We start from the raw sequence: 11,161 nt of genomic DNA, 5'->3' as shown, positions 1-11,161 counted from the left end.
TGCTTTGTAGCCAGGCTCCCTCTTACCTCTGAGCATTCGTAACATCCCCTCTGAGTGTCATGTGCACCTGAGGCCCCTGCTGCTGTCCCGAGATGCTGGTGGAGATTGTCCAGCCACCATGAGCGGGATTTAGGCTTTTCTGGCCGAGCTCTGCTGCCCAGGAGAGGGGTGAAAGGAAGGTTTATGCAAGGTAGCAGAGCTGCTTTTTCAGCAGTGACCAGCCATGACCCAGGCCTAGTGGCCCTTGGTGCCTGTTCCCTCTTGTCCCATAAGTACAAGGTGCCAGGGTTTAGCTCAGACCCTGGTGTGCACAGACTGGCTGGTTGGGGTGCTGCAGAGATAGGGCTGTCTGACCCCACGGCGTGTGTGGGCCACCTGTCAGCAGCCTGTTGGCCAAGCAGGGCAGTTTCTAAGTTTCTATGTCCAGGCACCAGAGTGAGAGCTGAGGGTGAGAGCCGAGAGTGAGCTGCACTGGTCTCCAGGGGGCCCAGGTCTGCCTTCCAGGGCCCGTGACCAGGGATTGCTGAGTGAAGCTGGTGGAAACCTAAGACTCCCCTTCTCTGGCAGAATGAGTACAAAGAGTTTGCCTAATATTGAGTTCCCTGGGTCCCCAGACCCACTCAGGAATCCTGGAGTCCTAGGACATTCATTGAACCTGGGAAACCAAACTCAGTCGACAAGCTCAGAGCTCTGTGGCTGGGTTGAAAACGGATGAAGTGAAACAATACAAATCACAGAGAGGGGGTCCTGGCGGGGCACAGCTGTGGTTCACCCTGTGGGCCAGGCTGGGGCGGGCTAGGTGGCCCCCACTGGCTAATAATGTCCTCTGGCAGCTAGGTGATGACTCAGGCAGATGACACAGGTGAAGCTGAGGGATCCATGTCCCCAGATGCAGGCGCTGCCACGTCGGGGCTGTAAGAAAACCCACATTCTCCTGGCAGCCACCTTCTCTCTTTCATGTTTGCCTCTCTCCCTGGGTCCGTGGTAATAAATTCCATCAGCAGTGTGAAATCCCAGGCTGAAAATCGCCGGCACGCGGGGCCCCACCTAAGACTCTCAGAGGGGCTCTCAGTACATTAAAGGGAAGCGTGGCTCGTTTAGGCCAAGCTTTATTTGACGTGTTGCTATATTAATGTCAGTCGACTCTAGTAAGTCCCTTCACAGCTCAGCCTCAGGAATTGCATTACTGACAGATTGGAGTTTCAGGATTTGCCACTGAAAGAGTAATCTCCAGGTTTCATTTTAAATTGTAAAAAATCTGAATGAAAAATTTCCCTGTAACCGCCCGATGGGACATAGACTGCCCTGCAGTGTCCCTATCACTGATTTCCTTTCATATCTGTATTAAAACTGAAAAGCTAACAATAACCTCGGCCTGTTATCGGAAATGTGGGTGTGAGCGCAGCAGCTGCTGGGGAGGAGATGCCGGATTTATCCAGAGAAGGAAGGGAGCGGATTTGGGAGGCCACCCGGAGCTTTCGTCTCCCGCACGTGGAACCACCGGCCAGGGCTGCTTGGTGGAAGGGGCGTGATGACAGTGTCATCTTAGTGTCTGCTCTCTTTGCTGGATATTTACCACTCAAATGAGGGCGAGTGTGACCTGGAATGGTGCACACGGTCTCTGCTGGCTGTTGTCCGTGTCAGCCTCTGTGCCACTTGGTGGGATAGCAAAGGAAGGAACCTCAGTAAGACCCCAGGAAAATATCAGCACGTGTTGGGTGACCTCAGGGACAGGCAGTGGGCACTTTGGACCCTCACTGATGTTTGTTCACGTGGAACGCGAAACTGTCCAGCGCGTGTTTGCCGGACGCCACGTGAACTCTGGCCTCACACTGGGTGCCGTGGACGGTACAAAGCGAGGAAGTCCCAGGCCCTGCTTCTTCAGAGCTGGGCCCCTGCAGTGCAGAAGGTCAAGCCCACCACACCTCCCCTGAGAGTCAGGAAGGGTGGCATGGCCTGCAAGGAAGCCCCACCACCTTGTGCCCCTTTCTGCCCAGTGTGACAGCTTGAGCAACCCCTCCCGAGTCCCTTCAGGGTGGCCTGTGGGGGCAGCAGCATGTGCAGAGCTTGGGAAATGTGGGGGTGCAGAAGGCCACTGCTGTGTCAGGGCTACCCGCCTCCTGGCTCGTGCTTTCTTGGAGTCCACCTGCCACAGGAGGAAGCCTGGGTCATCCCGCTGGAGGAGCCACACGATAAGGGACACCCAGAGAACGAGAGGGCACCTGAAGGGAAATGGAAGCCAGACCCCACCACCAGCCCTGGAGTCAGCCTCCTGGGAGGTGGGAAGGCTGGGGGGATCTGATAGGCAGCAGGGAGCTAGCACAGTCAGTGCTGAGCGCGGAAGGCCAGGGAGGGCTCCGACGCTATGGGAGAGGGGATCTCAGAGAGGTAGGTGGGAGGTGAGGGGCTCGAGGGGGAGGGGTGGTGCCCAGGCTGCCCCAGGAGAAGGACTGGTCCTGGGAACAGAAACAGGGAACTCCAGAGGAAGCTAAAAACCATAGAGACTCTGAAACCAGGCATGGTTTGGATGCGGCGTTGGGGATCAGGTCACCCACACTCCTCCTTTTCTGTGTCCCTGTGCCTCCCCCGTCATCATGAGAGGATGCTGGAGCCAGGTGGGTCGGGTCTATACTCGCTGTTCCTTTACCTGTCCAGCTGATGTGGCCTCGTCTTTCCACTTCCCTCTCTTCACCTTTTCCCTGGAGACGGCTTTGGCCAGAATCACCCTGTGCCCTCGGTGACCAGTATGCCCTGTGCCCTCCACTGTGCCTTCCCGGCTCAGCCTGGCCCGTCTGCCCTGGCTCTCGGCAGCCCTTCCTCCACCCGCCCAGGGACTGCTCCCTTTCCTGTCCACGTCCCCGTTAGGCGAAGCTGACCAAAGCGAGAGGCTCATCTTTGTGGGGTTGTTTTAGGGACAATGACAGCACTGGGTGGGGAGTTGGATTTACGAGTTCAGTTCCCTCCCAGCCGGGAAATGACAGGCTGCAGCTCCTGTCCATACATCCCACGGTGACCACTTGTGGTGGCGCCATGCTGCACGTGCTCCTCAGGTGCCTGGCGACAGGTGCCCCGTTCACGGTGGTCATGCCTTCCACGCACCGAGGTCCCGTGCTGCTCAGAGGTCCTCACTGCCCGCGCCTTCTGCACCACCCAGTCTGATTTAATCCGATCGTCCCAGCTGCCCTCGGTTCCTGAGTACCTGGAGCTCAGCACACCCCTTCCGTCAGCTCCCCCCACCTCGGGGGCGTCTGTGTGCGTCAGTTCCGGAACCTCTTTCTCTCCCTCAAGCTGAGGCCCATTGGGATGGACTATACCTCTGCTCCATGGGACAGAAAGCATTCGCCTCTCCTGCACTTGCCACTGAAGTTAGGGATGAGTCAACCGGTTTCCATACCAGCGTCCTCACCTTTCTCCAGGCGTCTCGCTGCTTCTGGAGATACCCCTGCCCTGTGCCTGGCGTCTGTTCTCAGGCCACCAGCTTCTGAGCAGGGCGTTTTGTTATCCATGTCCTTCCCTCCCCCCCAGCTCCCTCTTTCCTTCTCTCTCCTCCTCGCCACGAGAGCTTCTCTCTTTCATCCCCTCGCTCTCCCCCTTCTGTGTTAATGAGAGCGAGACCCGACAGATGGAAGCAAGACGCCGTGAGTGTCCACCCTCGGGCGCAAAGCAGGAGGCCGCCCCCGGCCCCACCTGGCCCGCGGAGGGGCAGATGCCCGGCGCCCAGCAGACCACGGCAGAGCGCGCCCCGAGTTGCGTCTGAACCTGTGCAGCTCGCTCTCCTGACACACGGGAAACCTGGTTACTTATAAAGCAATTTGCTCCTTTTGCTCTTACGGGCTGGTCTGAGATTAAAATGGTAATTATCTTGCAAATGACTGTAACCGTCTTTCATAAATGTGGCAGTGTTTGAGATGTGACTAACAGCGGTCTGCAGGATAATGGGCTTAATAAGCGATATCTTCGGTGTATTGTCAGGGGACAGAGCCTATTAGTTTGGGACGGGACAATGCTGTAATTTCGGTGAGATGCATTCATTCTTCTCCCCAGCCACGGGTTTTTCCCCCCCCTCAATATCATGTGCTCATCGTTTTTTTCCTAATAGGCCATTTTTCCTTAGGATAATTTACAAATTGCTAATCTGTTTTTATTATCTCTCATTTTTTCCTCTTTAAGTTTTGCTTTTCTTACTGCCACTGGGAAGAGTCACTGTTCTTGGTACAGATTCGAGGGAGATGACCTTACTTTCTGGAGGTGAATGGGGCCTGGGGTAGCAGATCCATATCACACAGCCCTGAGCAGGCACCATGGCAGCAGTAGTCACAGTCCCGCCTCAGAGAGGAGAGATTAAAGACCCTCCTTTCTTCTCCTTCCTACAGACACGGAACCTCAGCAAGGCAAAAGCGTCAGCCACCTGCTCTCCCCCATGCCAGAGCGAGTCCTTCCAAACAAAGAGCTGGGGAGGTCCAGATCTGGTCCTCAGCCTGGAGAGGAGCAGGAAAAGGTCCAGGGTCCTTGCAGGAGGCTACAGGAATCTCGGGATGGAGCAGGCCCCAGGGACCAGAGCCTGCAGGTCAGGACTAAGAAAAGCGGAGGGCCAGTGGGGGCCAAGGCTTGGCTATAGTTCAGCCAGCACCTCTGGACACTGACGGGATACCCTGACCCATGACCACCATCATGATGACCTCAATGTCTAGGCAGCAGGCATGTGGTTTTTACTCAGCCGTGTCTCCCTTAGTCCTAACCTGCCAAGGGGGACCAATGACAATACCTGGGCTCAGCAGGCCGTGCAGGGGGTCCAGCCTGGCTCAGCCCATCAGCACCAAGTGGTGATGGGTTATCTTTCCACTTTCTTTCTTGTGGCTACATGTTGGAGCTGCACAAACCTGAGATCCCAGCAAGAGACCCTGAGCTGGGACCAACAGGTGCACGACCATGTGGGACGTCCTGTGACCAGATGTCACTGGGATGTTCCCTGAATTCAGCACGTTGCTAAGGATGTGGGTGAGGGACATTCAGAAAATACCGGAAGCAGCATGAGAGGAGGGGACAGAGGAATGACCACTGAACCCAGGGGGAGGACAGGGGCCCAGAGCCTGCTCAGCTTCCTTACAAAGCTGAGCGTGGAATCACCACATAATCCCGTAACTCCACTTCTGGGATGTGCTGAGATGAAGCCTAGGACTTGGTCATAGCAGCCAAAAGGCAGAAGCAGCGTGAGTGCCTGTGAACAGTCAAATGGGTGAACGGAGTGAGGTCTGTCTATGCAACGGAGTGTCATCCAGCCACCAACAGAATGAGGCGCTGACACCTGTCACAACATGGGTGAAGCTCAGACGCTTCTCGCAGACAGAGGTCAGATAGAAGCCATGGCATGTGGTTTGATTTCCTTCAGGAGCCGTCGGAATAGGTAAAGTCACAGGGACAGAAGGCAGGTCTGTGGTCATGGGGCCCGGGGAGGAGGGAGTGGAGGGCTCCTTGGTGGCATGGGGCTTCCTTCTGGGACGGAGCATGACGGGGTTGTGGCTGAACGCACTATGAAGGCCCTGAATACCACTGGACAGCACGTTTGAAAATGGCTCAGTGTTAATTTTATGCTGTGTGGAATTTGCCTCAATCTGAAAACATAAAGTAAGAGCTTGTGTAGCCGGGGAGAAGGGATCCTCGCTGAGCGGGGGCCGGTGGCTCTGGGGCTGGCTCCCAGGCAAACATAGAATCTGGCAGGTCACAGATGAAAAGGCTGAAGGCCCCCTCTGCAAAGGCCACTGTCATTTCCCAAGCTTTGTTCTGTGTGTTTCCAGGGAGGGGAGGACAGGGCCCTGGGGAAGCTGGGCACAGCTGTGTAGGGGAGTGACAGACTCTCCAGGTGAACGAGGCTCAGTCCTAAAATAAATGACCCGTCACGTTTTCTCTTGCAGCACGTTGGATGTGGCACCACAGAGCAGCCACCACCTTCCAAGCACAGGGCTGTGGTTGTTTTGCAAAATAGAAGCCTGCTTGGTCCAGATGTGGGGGTCTAACCCAGATGTGGGAGCCAGAGCAGGGGAAGAGCAGCCCTGGGGTTCTCCCGCTGTCTCACTGGAGCCTGACGTTGTCCCTTGATAACCTTCTTGGGGCGAAAGATTTGGGCCTGATTCATTTCATGCACCAAATTCCAGAGTGGGGAAGTTCCTCCTTTGGTGAAAGCTATTCATTCTGTCAATGCTTTGATGTCTTTTGAATCCTCTGTGGCCCCAAATCAAATAGAAGCTTTTTACATCCACGCTTGAAACACCCTCGTTCCCATTTCCTTTCACTTAAAGGATTTTTGCCCTGTGTGATTATCACAAATCACTTCTGAATGGCGCTTTACCATTCAGCGCCCGGGCATTCATTAAAGAGGCAGACACATACATACCCATTTACATGCGGCCGTTTTTAAACACCAGACGTGTGTCCGCAGGTATTTGTGTACACACACACACACACACAGTGTTCACGGGCACAAGTGCCATCTCTCACTTCCATTAATGAAATTATCCTTGCAGAATTATCGTCACTAAACAGTTGGCTTTCCAACGCCCTGTGACTCATCACAGTTTCTACCATTCTCCATCACAATGACCATGGGCAATTACTCAGGCTCAGTAATTCAATGCCCGGCTTCCTGCCTATGGAGGATGTAAGAATGAGATGCATTTTTTTTTATAGCTGGGAGAATGTTAATGGGTGTCAATGGGTTGAGGCACCGGGGAGGAGCGGCCATGAGCGTCTCTATCTGTCCCCGCAGTACTTGGAATCAAAGCTTCCTCAACTTTTCTGTTGCTTGAACAGCAATTACTAAAACATTCTACTTGGGAAGATGCATTAATTAGATGCTTTCTAGAGATTTCAGGTTTATTAACCCAAGTGTCTGTGTAAGCTCCTTGGAGGGATGGTGTAAAATGCTATGGAGCGTGAATATCTGCGGCAGCCCAAATGCCAGCCCTCCCCGCCTCTGGGGCCTCGGCCTTAACCCTGATCCTCGGTGCAGAGACAACGGGTTCCTCCTGGTCTTCCCTTGGGAGGGTCTGCTGCCCTGGGCACTGACGCCACAGCTAGGGCGAGGGCCGCCGTTTACTCCATAAACAAGCCCAAAGCAGCTTTCCATGGAGGCCGGGTGGAGGCCATGAGGAGAACAAGAAGTGACCAGTTGGTAGTGATGAGAATTCAGATATCAGTTGAGTCCTGGGCTTTCCTCTCCCAGCTGTCCCACCTGGGACCCGTGTCTCAACCTTTCCTCATTTGTAAAACGGGAGTGACAACTGTGCCCCTCACCTAATTGAAAATTGGGACCCAACTAGGAAAGCACTGTCTGGCCATAGCCGCACACAGAGAGCGCCCCGGGGAGCCGGCAGCTGCTGGTGCTGGTTCCTCTGTTCACCGAGTGTCAGCTGCAGGGGGACAGGAGGCGAGTCTCCCGTCCCGGCTGAGAGAAGCCTGGTGCTCATCAGAACCTCGATGTTTGTCGACGGATGAAATGTCATCATGACCATCCTGTTACTGTCACTATCTTGTTGCTCATGGTCTGATGGTAGAATTAGGGGAGGGCCCTGGGCCTGCCAAGGTGAGGGCAGGGGAGTGGGGGGTGCTCCTGCTAAGCGTCTGCGGTCGGGGAGGTTTTGGTGCCGTCTCAGGCCACGCTCACGGGTGCTCATCACACGCCTGCTGCTGCCTTAGTGCTTCTCACGTGAGATGCAGGCACACTCCTGACCTCTCCCCTCCTCACTCATGCAGGACGCCAGTTCCCATGAGAAGGGAAGGCATCCAACTGGGGGCTCTGACCTTGCTGGTGACACTCGGACATCCTGTCCAGGGCCTCACTCTGGGCGGGACTTGGCACGGCCCCCTTGGAAAGGAGCCCTCCAGCCTGGCCTCCTCCAGCCTGACCCTCTCACCAGGGCACCCTCCGCACTGCGTCCACACCTTGTGGTGCTCAATGCCACGTTTCTTGTCACCCCACCTCCTTGGATCACCAGGCCCCACCTTTAAAGACGTGGTCGAGGTGATTTGGGAGTGGGGCTGGGGCCTGAAGGGAAGCCCCACTCACACCGAGTGGTCACACGCATCCAGGCTGACAGCTGCATGTGCGGGGCCGCTGCTCTCTGCCTGTGTCAGGGATAACTGCCTGCCTTGTGCTGCGTAAGCAGTTTGTGCAGGGAACAGCGAGGTTACCAGAGTCAGAAGCTTTTCTGTGAGGCTGGGCGGCAGCCCCCCCCCCCCCATAAGAGACGATGTGGATGGGTGGAAATGGGCTGAGGACCTGGAGGAAGTCCAAGGCTGGGCCCTGTGAGCCCCTCCTCCAAGCCTGGTTCTCCACTCACTCCTACTCTGGGTCATATGGTGGGGATGGCCTCTGGGCTGCCAGTGCCCCCTCTCTGGGTCTTGGAAGCAGCAGGTGGGGGGAGCCCTGGGGAGTTGGTGCGGGGCCCAGTTGTGGAGAGAGTGGGGCAGGTGAAGGGGCCGCACTTATCTGCTTCTGTTGGGGATCCTGACCTCCCTTGATAGAGTGAGGGCCGTGTGGCCAATGCTGACCTCAGGTCTGCAGTAGAGATGGGGCAGCTGCTGTCTCTGTGGGAGTCAGGCTCATTCTAGTTCTGGGGACCTGTGGACTCTCTCAGTATTCCAGGGCCACTTTACAGAGTGCTGGAGACTGGGCAGTTCTGAAGGCCAGAAGTCTGTGTGATGGTGTCAGTGGGGGGCTTTCCTCTGGGGGCTCTGAGGGATTCTGTTCCCGGTGCCCTCTCAGCTCCTGGCCTGGCTGGCCCTGGACTGTAGGCACTTGGCTCTGACCTCTGCCTTGGTGCTCACATGCATGTCCCCCTGTGTGGGAGTCTGTGCCTAGACTTTCCCTTCTGTGATGTGGGTCATACAAGGTCAGGTCCCACCCTAGGCCAGGGCAACCTCATCTTAACAGATCACGTCTATGATAAGTCCATTCCCAGGTGGAGTCACTTTTGGAGGTGCTTAGTGTCAGGACTTGAGCCAAAGTCTAAAGATGGATTTTGAGGAAGACACAACTTGCCCCCTACCAGTGGAGAAGTCACCCTGTCAGCCTGGGGCCACCAGGCTCACCCCAGGCAGCAGAACCCAGGCGGTGCTTCTACCCGCTGTGCTTTGGATCGAATAACACGCCTTGTGCTGGCTGCTGCCCGATGGGCAGACACAGATTCGTTCTTTCTTTTTGAAAGTATTCCCCCATGTGAAGGCTCTGGAGTCCAACAGTAAACCGGTCAGGCAAAACGTGAGTTCTCCTGACCTCAAGGTCTAGGTAGAGACAGAAAGCAGAAGAGCAGGATGACCTGATGTACGGATGAGGGAGACACAGGGACTGGGCGAGGGGGTGGGGCAGCCCTCAGAAGGGACACTTTGCACGGAGACCTGAGACAGTGTTGGGGAGGACAATGAGGTGACCAGTGGATGAGGGTCGTGGGAGGCAGCAGCTGTGAGTCCAGAGTCTGAGGAGCTGGAGACGTGTGTGGGCAGCTGGATCCCAGAGAGTGGGCAGGAGGTAAGGAGGGCAGCGGGCCAGGTGGTTCCCTTGGAGCCTGGGGCTCTAGGTTTTGATTCAATTCTCAGAGGAAAGCATGATCTTTGAAAACAGGATGTGTGCAGAGTCTCCAGCTCTCACTGACTGCTACCTGCTCAGTCGGATTGGGCTGTGTGGTGGGCACCTTGTGGGGGGCGGGGTGGGGACGGGGTGCTGCCCGCCCTGTAGAGCTGCCCAGCACTCATAGCCTTCGTCCTTCTCTCCTCCAAATGCTCCTCCCTCTTTACAAGGAGCTTTGACATTGGCATGAGCTTTCACATGCTCTCTGTGGGCTGCTGTGTTCAGCACAGGGCAGAGACCATGATGTGTGTTTGCTCCACCGATGGGGCCCTAGAACCTCCCAGCCCAAGATACTGCTGGTTCCAGGTGACAGAGTCACTGAAAGGGGTGGCTTGCTGCCCACACTGCCTCAGGGAGGTCGTCCTTCCCCAGACCTCGTGTGTCTTGCTGTGGAGCTGGGAAACAAGAACGGCGGGGGCAGCTCACACATGTGGGTTCTCACACAGCCACTTCCCGAGCTCTTGCTCAGAGCATGCCTACCCCAGAGACAGGAGTGCTGGTTTCCTGAGAGCAGGGAAAGTGGGGGCTCCTCTGTGGTCAGAAGGCTCATATGCCTTACACCTGAGCAAGCAGTCCAACTTTTTCAGTGACAGAGGCCACCAAGGAGACCAGGAGTCCCCTCCCCAGAGAAAACATAGGCACCAGTATTGGGCTAAGAGGGAAATTCAGTGAAAATTAGGAAGTGCCCTGCACATCCAGCAGTGGAGGGTGGTCAGTGCAGGGGCTCTGTGGTCAACTAGGCACCACCCACCACCATCCTGTCTCACTGCTCCTCCGCACGGCAGGGTGGAGCCTGGGGTGCCCCCCTGGGAGCTGCTCCGCGCAGTGTGCTGGTTAGTGTCTTACAGGAGACCTTCCCATGGGGGACGCAGAAGGCACCGTCCTCAGTGGCTCATGCTCTCTGAAAGCACATGTGAGGTTTCTGGGGAGTCTGAGAAAGCCCCCAAACCACTCACTTCCCTGATGCAGGCAGCCAGGAGGGGCCGGGGTATCCCTGTCAACCCCTCTGCAGTTGTTTCCCCCGCACCGACATCTTCCTGTGGAAGCCCCTGAAGTGGTTCGTTTTCTTAACTGAACCTGGGCTGAAGCTGCAGAGCCGTAGAGTCCCACTCCACGGAATGTTATGAAATTATTTGAAATAGAGTGCTGCGGGTGACAGAGCAGCGTGTGATGAGAAATAGGTCACAGAATCCCACCACTGTGACAGTTTCTGGCAAGTTACAACAAAGCTACTTATCGCAAAACCATAAAGTGGAAGTAGATGACGCTGTTAATGGTGGGATTATAGTTACTATTTGTTTGCCATGCCATGGTGTGTATTTCTTGCATTGTAAAACTTCACGTGACACACAACGATTGCTTAAGTAATGAGAAAAAATAACTTGTTAAACCAAAGAAGAACTTGAGTGAGAAGTCTCCGACCGATTCTCTTATTTTCGCCACACATGCCAGACCTTTGTGCTGTGAAGGTGAAGTGTGTGAGGAGGGGGAGGGGACAGGTGTTGACAAAACTAGGAAACCAAGGATGTAACCAAATGC

Source organism: Nycticebus coucang, chromosome 22, assembly GCF_027406575.1.
Source record: "Nycticebus coucang isolate mNycCou1 chromosome 22, mNycCou1.pri, whole genome shotgun sequence".
Classification (NCBI taxonomy): domain Eukaryota; kingdom Metazoa; phylum Chordata; class Mammalia; order Primates; family Lorisidae; genus Nycticebus; species Nycticebus coucang.
This window is presented reverse-complemented; position numbering follows the sequence as displayed.